The 7,511-nt window shown below is 37.5% G+C and overlaps 1 long non-coding RNA gene and 1 pseudogene across 1 annotated transcript; both read left to right on the forward strand.

The window, feature by feature from the left end:
* The first annotated feature begins 3,311 nt into the window (after positions 1-3,311).
* LOC133325198 (uncharacterized) lies at positions 3,312-4,768 on the forward strand. Its single transcript, XR_009754155.1, has 2 exons — positions 3,312-3,793; positions 3,830-4,768. It is a non-coding gene; the product is annotated as an uncharacterized LOC133325198 (long non-coding RNA).
* Positions 4,769-5,015: 247 nt separating this feature from the next.
* LOC133325199 (5.8S ribosomal RNA) lies at positions 5,016-5,194 on the forward strand (annotated as a pseudogene).
* Positions 5,195-7,511: the final 2,317 nt, after the last annotated feature.

Raw genomic sequence — 7,511 nt, forward strand, 5'->3', positions numbered from 1 at the left:
CTGGGCAGTGGTAGGTATTGGTAGTTTAAGTGCCCTCGAACGCAAGTACAGGCATGGTTCCCTCAATGCATTCTTGCATAGAAGGAACCCCTCTGACACCGAGACGTGTAGATGTGGGGCTCCAGTCAAAGACTGGCTGCATGTCCTGTGCGAATGTCCTCTCTACGAGGACCTCAGGAGCCTGGAATCCATGGGAATCAGCCATGCTGATGACCAATGGGACGTTAGTCGTGCGTTCTCGACTAGTGCAACTCGTGCTAGGCTCGGGGAGTTTGCTGCTGCAGTTTTCCGACGTCGAAGGGCGTTGGACTAGACGCGTAGCGGAGACACATGAGTGTCTGAAGGGTCACTAGTGCCCTAGTCATTGACTAAATACTAGTACCGGCCGGAGGTTGTCCGGAACCACGGGTGTCAGGAGCCCCTGAAACAGAGGTTTCAGCCTGATGATTGGGATTGGCCCTATAGGGTGCAATGTGGTGGCTGTTGTTAGCCCAAAAATTTCGCGGGAAGAGCTTCGGCTCGATGTGAAGGTGCATTATCAACCGGGTGCCTGAACCATAGAAAGGCAGAGGTTTAGGTAGTCCTCGACTTCTCACCAAGGAGGAAGTGAAGCTTTGCGGCGGTTCTCCGAATTGGTACCGGCGGATTGGCTTCAGAATGCTCGTTGAGTACTCTGGGCTTTTCCAATGGGGCGCTGGTCGACGTTCAATTTTGATACCCAATGGTGCAAAATGGTTAAAGCCGTTAAGGCGGGAGTCGTGTAAAACCCACAGGATTCATATCTTTCAGCAAGTTATTTCCGGGATAGGAAGGCTTGTGTCGAGCCAGTGCTTCGGTCTGGAGGGATGTGCAGCGGGGTTGCCCACAGGGTTCCATTTGTGGTCCATACATATGGAATCTTATGATGGATCCCCTGTTGCGGGAGCTAGCTGCCTCCTTCAAGGTCTGTGCGTATGTGGATGACTTGCTCATCATGATTGAAGGGGATAGTCGCCTTGAACTGGAAAATCGTGGTGAGCAAGGTATGCAGATTGTGCAGGCTTGGAGTGACCGAGTTGGAGTGGAGGTGCCCACTGAGAAGACGGTGCTGATGCTGCTGAAAGGCAGATTGGCACGCAGTCGTCCTTCCTGCATTCGAGCTGGTGAACGCGGCATAAGGTAATCGTGTACTGTTAAATATCTCGGTCTCTTCAAGAAACTTGTATCTTTCAGATACTGTCCCTATTTTTCCTACAAGTGAAATAAGAATTCACCGTAAATTACCCAAAGTCTATTGAAGAACATTGTTTCTTCAATAGACAATTCTTCTGAATTAATTTTGAATTCTTTTTCCTTCATTCAGTAATATGAGCCTGTGAAAAAATTATAAAAAATCAGAAAATCGACAAAAAATATTCCGAAATGGCTCAAATAATATGTATTTCATATAACTATTTGATACCAATGGTATTCATTCATTTATTTCGATTTTAACTTTTTTCACCATTATAATATCATTGAAAAATTGAATCAATATTCATAAAAAAATCCAAATTGCTCGTAAATTACACAAAAATGGTTTAAATATTCCACGTTGCTATGTTAAGCCAAACAAATTTCAATCATATCATTAAAACATGATTTTTTGGCATTTTTCCCAATTTTTTCCGAAAATATTAATATATTAAAAAAATCGAAAAATATTCATAAAAAAATCAAATATCAACATAAATCACCCAAACATACATCGAATGATAGCTAATTTTTATTACTATCAATAAAAAATAAAATATCATTGATATTTTCAACGTTGATTTTTTTATGAATATTTTTCGATTTTTTCAAAAATATTAAAATATCTAAACATATTCATAAAAAATCAAACATCAACGTAAATTACCCAAACATGCATCAAATGATAGCTATCAATAAAAAATAAAATACCATTGATATTTTCAACGCTTATTTTTTTTATGAATATTTTTCCAATTTTTTATTATTTTTTAATCGAAAAATATTCATAAAAAAACATGCACGTAAATTACCCATTTATGCCTTAAAAGATGTCTAATTTTTACTACTATTAAAAAAAATAAAATAACATTGATATTTTCAACGCTGATTTTTTAATGAATATTTTTCCATTTTTTATTATTTTCCAAAAAATGGCAAAAAAAAACACCAAAAATTCAAAACTCATCGTAAATTACCCGTCGGTGGCATAAAATATTGCTTTTACATTGGGCTATTTTATGCCATTCGAATTTCATCAAATTTCCATGTTTTAAATTTTTTATGAATTTTTTTCGAATATTTTTCATGTATAAATATTAATAAAAAATTCATAAAATATTCAACTTGGTCAAATTTGATGATTTTCCTCTATAAATCAATGTAAAATGACTATCTACATTATCCCTGTCAATTTCATGAAAATCCAATCATAATTGAATATTTTAGAAATAAAATAAATTTTTAAATTTACCCATTTTCGTTAAAAATTGCTTTATTTTCGAGGAAAAAAAATAATTTTTTTTTTTTTTTTTTTTTTGAGAAAAAAATTTTATTCATTTAAAATAAGTTACCCATTATTCCAACTAAAATGAATAAAAAATCTTGTTCCAAAAATTCCATTTCGTTAATTTTTTATTAAGGTTTTTCTTCAAAAACAATCCCTCTTTCACATTTTAATGTGCCGCACTATGAAACTATCTATAGGTATGATGGCTGTCATGAAAATGTGGTCACATACCGTAGTCATCACAACTCATTGAAACATTAAGAACGATGACTGAAATCACCATTAGAGTGGTTGAAAGTGGTTTGTTCATGTTATACGATGAGTTTTGCGATGAATTAACGCTTCGAGTGGGTATGGATGTCGCAGTATTTCCGTCAGCTAGTAATAGTTGAATGCGATTGCTGTGGTTGGTAGTATTCATTCACTATAAGCGGGTACGTTTGTGCAGTGCGTACAATTGTCTTTATTCATGGTTATCTTCCTACTATTACAAGCATGTTTCATTAAGTTGAGACGTTGACTGTTTGAATGGTAGGGAGCGAGTTTCTTTGCATAGTACGATGTGAGGAGTCTCGTTAAACAAATGTGTGATTTTTAAAAATGTTTATCCAAATGGTTAAACGAAAATATGAAATTCTTAATTTCATATCAATATCAAGTGTAGTAAGTTGAAAAACCTATTATGCTGCGATGTTAAAAGTAATTTGAAATAAATTGCTAAAAATATTGAGAAAAATACCTCCAATATACTTTTTGAACAAATTACGCGAAAACGATATCATTCAATATTTGGTGACTCGTTTCGTTGATTTTTCATTAAGTTGTCGATGGAAAAACATACAATAAAACATTATTCTGGTTGATCCTGCCAGTAGTTATATGCTTGTCTCAAAGATTAAGCCATGCATCTAGGACTACCATGGTTGCAACGGGCAACGGGGAATCAGGGTTCGATTTCGGAGAGGGAGCCTGAGAAACGGCTACCACATCTAAGGAAGGCAGCAGGCGCGTAAATTACCCACTCCCAGCTCGGGGAGGTAGTGACGAAAAATAACAATACAGGACTCATATTAGAGGCCCTGTAATTGGATTAAGTACACTTTAAATCCCTTAACAAAGACCTATTGGAGGGCAAGTCTGGTGCCAGCAGCCGCGGTAACTCCAGCTCCAATAGCGTATATTAAAGTTGTTGCGGTTAAAACGTTCGTAGTTGAACTTGTGCTTCATACGGGTAGTACAACTATAATTGTAGTTTGTACTATACCATAGGTATGTAAGCGTATTATCGGTGGAGTACCTATCATGCATAGGTACAAACATAAATACAAGTACCTATGCATGATAGGTACTTGTATTTATGTTTGTTCCTCCTATTTAAACCTGCTTCAGTGCTCTTCATCGAGTGTTGTTGTGGGCCGGTACAATTACTATGAACAATTTAGAGTGCTTAAAGCAGTCTTGGACCGTCGTAAGACTAACTTAAGCGAAAGCATTTGCCATAGATGTTTTCATTAATCAAGAACGAAAGTTAGAGGTTCGAAGGCGATCAGATACAGCCCTAGTTCTAACCATAAACGATGCCAGCTAGCAATTGGGTGTAGCTACTTTTATGGTTCTCTCAGTCGCTTCCCGGGAAACCAAAGCTTTTGGGCTCCGGGGGAAGTATGGTGGCAAAGCTGAGACTTAAAGGAATTGAATTGGAAGGGCGCCACCAGGAGTGAAGCCTGCGGCTTAATTTGACTTAACACGGGAAAACTTACCAGGTCCGAACAGTGGTGCATGGCCGTTCTTAGTTCGTGGAGTGATTTGTCTGGTTAATTCCGATAACGAACGAGACTCAAATATATTAAATAGATGCTTTCAGGATTATGGTGTTGAAGCTTTTATAGCCTTCATTCGCGACCGCAGTAAAATGTGTTAGCGTTTGAATGTGTTTGTAAAAGTGGAGCCGTACCTGTTGGTTTGTCCCATTATAAGGACACTAGCTTCTTAAATGGACAAATTGCGTCTAGCAATAATGAGATTGAGCAATAACAGGTCTGTGATGCCCTTAGATGTCCTGGGCTGCACGCGCGCTACAATGAAAGTATCAACGTGTATTTCCTAGACCGAGAGGTCCGGGTAAACCGCTGAACCACTTTCATGCTTGGGATTGTGAACTGAAACTGTTCACATGAACTTGGAATTCCCAGTAAGTGTGAGTCATTAACTCGCATTGATTACGTCCCTGCCCTTTGTACACACCGCCCGTCGCTACTACCGATTGAATTATTTAGTGAGGTCTCCGGACGTGATCACTGTAACGCTAAGTTAATGTTCTTCTTCTGTTTGCTCGATATATTTTCGGATATGTTGATGTCAAGGGGTTGTTTGAACTAAGACATTCGCAACATAAATTGTATGTATAAAAACATAAGTTATTGAAGAAATTGATATATGCCAATTCATTTTGGTGCATTTTTGATTTCTTTCAATAAAAACAATTTTGACTGTATACAAAACAAAAATAAATTATCACTCTAAGCGGTGGATCACTCGGCTCATGGGTAGATGAAGAACGCAGCAAACTGTGCGTCATCGTTTGAACTGCAGGACACATGAACATCGACATTTTGAACGCATATCGTAGTCCATGCTGTAAGGTACTTCAATTAATTTTAGAGTACTGCTTGGACTGCATATGGTTAAGAGTTGTAAGACTATGCTAAATAAGTTGTTTAAATAATCAATTCAATTTAATGAATTGGGTCTTGAGCACATGTTATATTACTATAGAATTCATAATATAAATAGTCAAGATAGAATAACTCATTGAAAAAATCTTAGTATTTGTTTATTAAAATACTTTTATTTTTTTCAATTAATTAAGGAAGGTCTAGCATACAATTTTTTATGAATAAGAATTGTCTCTTTTATACTGAAGAAAAAATATGATCATACAAAAAAGAAAACATTTTTTCATTAAAATTATTTATTCTATAAAATGTAAACTATAAATTAGTATTTGTTTTATACAACCTCAACTCATATGGGACTAACCCCAGTGTTTGAGAAGTGTTGGGTTTAGATGTTAATTCGCTTCTGATTTTAGTGTAAACGTAAATTCACTTAAGAGCTAGACCGTCATAGAAATCTTAGACTATCTTTTTCTATGCGCTTATCATTGGAAATGCTTGTTTGTCCCTTGCTGAGTGCATTATCAGTTGGGCATTGCCTTTATTATTGATGCACCCCAGCAACGCACATAAGCATTATCACTTACATGCTCTTATCTATCTAAATATATTTATGATAGGCACTTAAATATTTTATGATCTTCATGGTGTAAATTATGTTCATATTTTTATGAACATTCTCCCGGCCGGCAAATGGACTGTTTTCACATTCGGCACTATTAGGAACTGAATCGCTGCGATCCGTTCTTTCTTCATAATTGTTCTTAAAATTATTATAAGATAATGTTCAAAGTAATATAAATGCTAAGGCCTGATAAATAATGGAACGCCACAAGCCTCTTAATTCGATGTTTCGTTCTTTAGGTTATCCACGACCTTCTTTAGATGGTTGATTTCTTCATTATGATTTCCTAGTGGTTTGATGATCTCCTTTTCCGTTGGACTCACTAGTTGGTTTCTTAGTTGTTGTCATTTGTTGCAGTTTTCTTGTATGTGTGTGTATGGTTCTTGGTTGATGTATAGAAATATTAGTCTTGTGGAAGATTTTGAGTTGGTATATTTTTAAATTATATGTCCTTCGATAGAATTTTAGATGTTATGCTGTTTTCCGGCTACTGTTTGTTGTTGTTACACAGTGTTGAAATTATATTATTTATCCATATGATGTATGCGATGCTTGTGATGGTATTATTATTTAAATTGGTTGACGTTATGTTAATGTTGTTGATTGTTTTGTCCTCCGCCGTTGTTGGGTTTTCTGTTATTTGGACGACGTGAACGACTGTTGCGTCGGGGACCTGCTTGTCCACCTTGGCCTTGACCATCGCCATGGTATATTGCGATTGCGACGCTGTTTATCGGCAGCATATTGGCTACCACGTACAGGTTTGCCGAAGAGGTTTGAATCATTTAACGGTACCGGTAACCTTGGTAGCAATAGCTTCCTTTACAGGCGTCGGCTGTCTTTGTTGCTGAGCAGCATCACTTTGTGGCGAGTCTTGAGGCTTTACTTCCATTCTTCCTCCAATGTGAGGATCTGCCGGCGGGATTATATACGCATCTTTGCTAGTAGTCCCAGGCTTCATTGGTATAGTTCCGGAAAGAATCCAGCCCAACTTCGTGTTCTGCCCCACGATCGCTGCATCATGCCGAACTCCTTTTTCAATATCGATTCTTTCTGAATTGTTGAAATTTGGATCGGCCAGATTTACGTTTTTCCATCGTTGAATGTTGTACTGGAAGCTGCTATCCGGATGAGCTGATGCTAATTTCGGCAGGACTAGGGCATAGACATTGATTTTAGTACTGCTAAAAAAAAATCTCGGTCTTATTTCGAGAAATATTTTTGATTTTGCCACTCCCACAATAGTCTCTCCGAGACCTCTTAGCTTCATATCAGTCTTCCTCTTTGGTAGCTGTAGTAGCTGCGCTGCATCCTCCGATACCGACGTTATTTGTGACCCTTGGTCCATTAAAGCCCTTAATGTTATGTAGTCGCCATGTAAAGACCTTACTCGGACTTGGGCTGTAGGCAGAAGAACATTTGCTGCTGTGTTGGTTGTCATCGCCTTAGAGTTGTTTACTTTCTCCAAATGGATCAGAGTGTTATGACTCAATCCTCACTTCTGACATTTGTCATCGACTAGACACCTCTTCTCTTCTCCGTGCTTCAGACACTTTAGGCATAACTGGGCTGACTTCACCCAACTATATCGCTCGTTCGATGATTGACTTGCAAATTTCCTACACGCCACAATGTCGTGACCAATCAACTTGCAAAATCGACATTGCCTCTTCTCCGCCATTACTGATATATCTTGCTGGTCGAATATTTC

This window comes from Musca vetustissima, unplaced genomic scaffold (genome assembly GCF_032173495.1).
Source record: "Musca vetustissima isolate MV318-11 ecotype Yass unplaced genomic scaffold, APGP_CSIRO_Mvet_v1 utg1069922, whole genome shotgun sequence".
NCBI lineage: Eukaryota > Metazoa > Arthropoda > Insecta > Diptera > Muscidae > Musca > Musca vetustissima.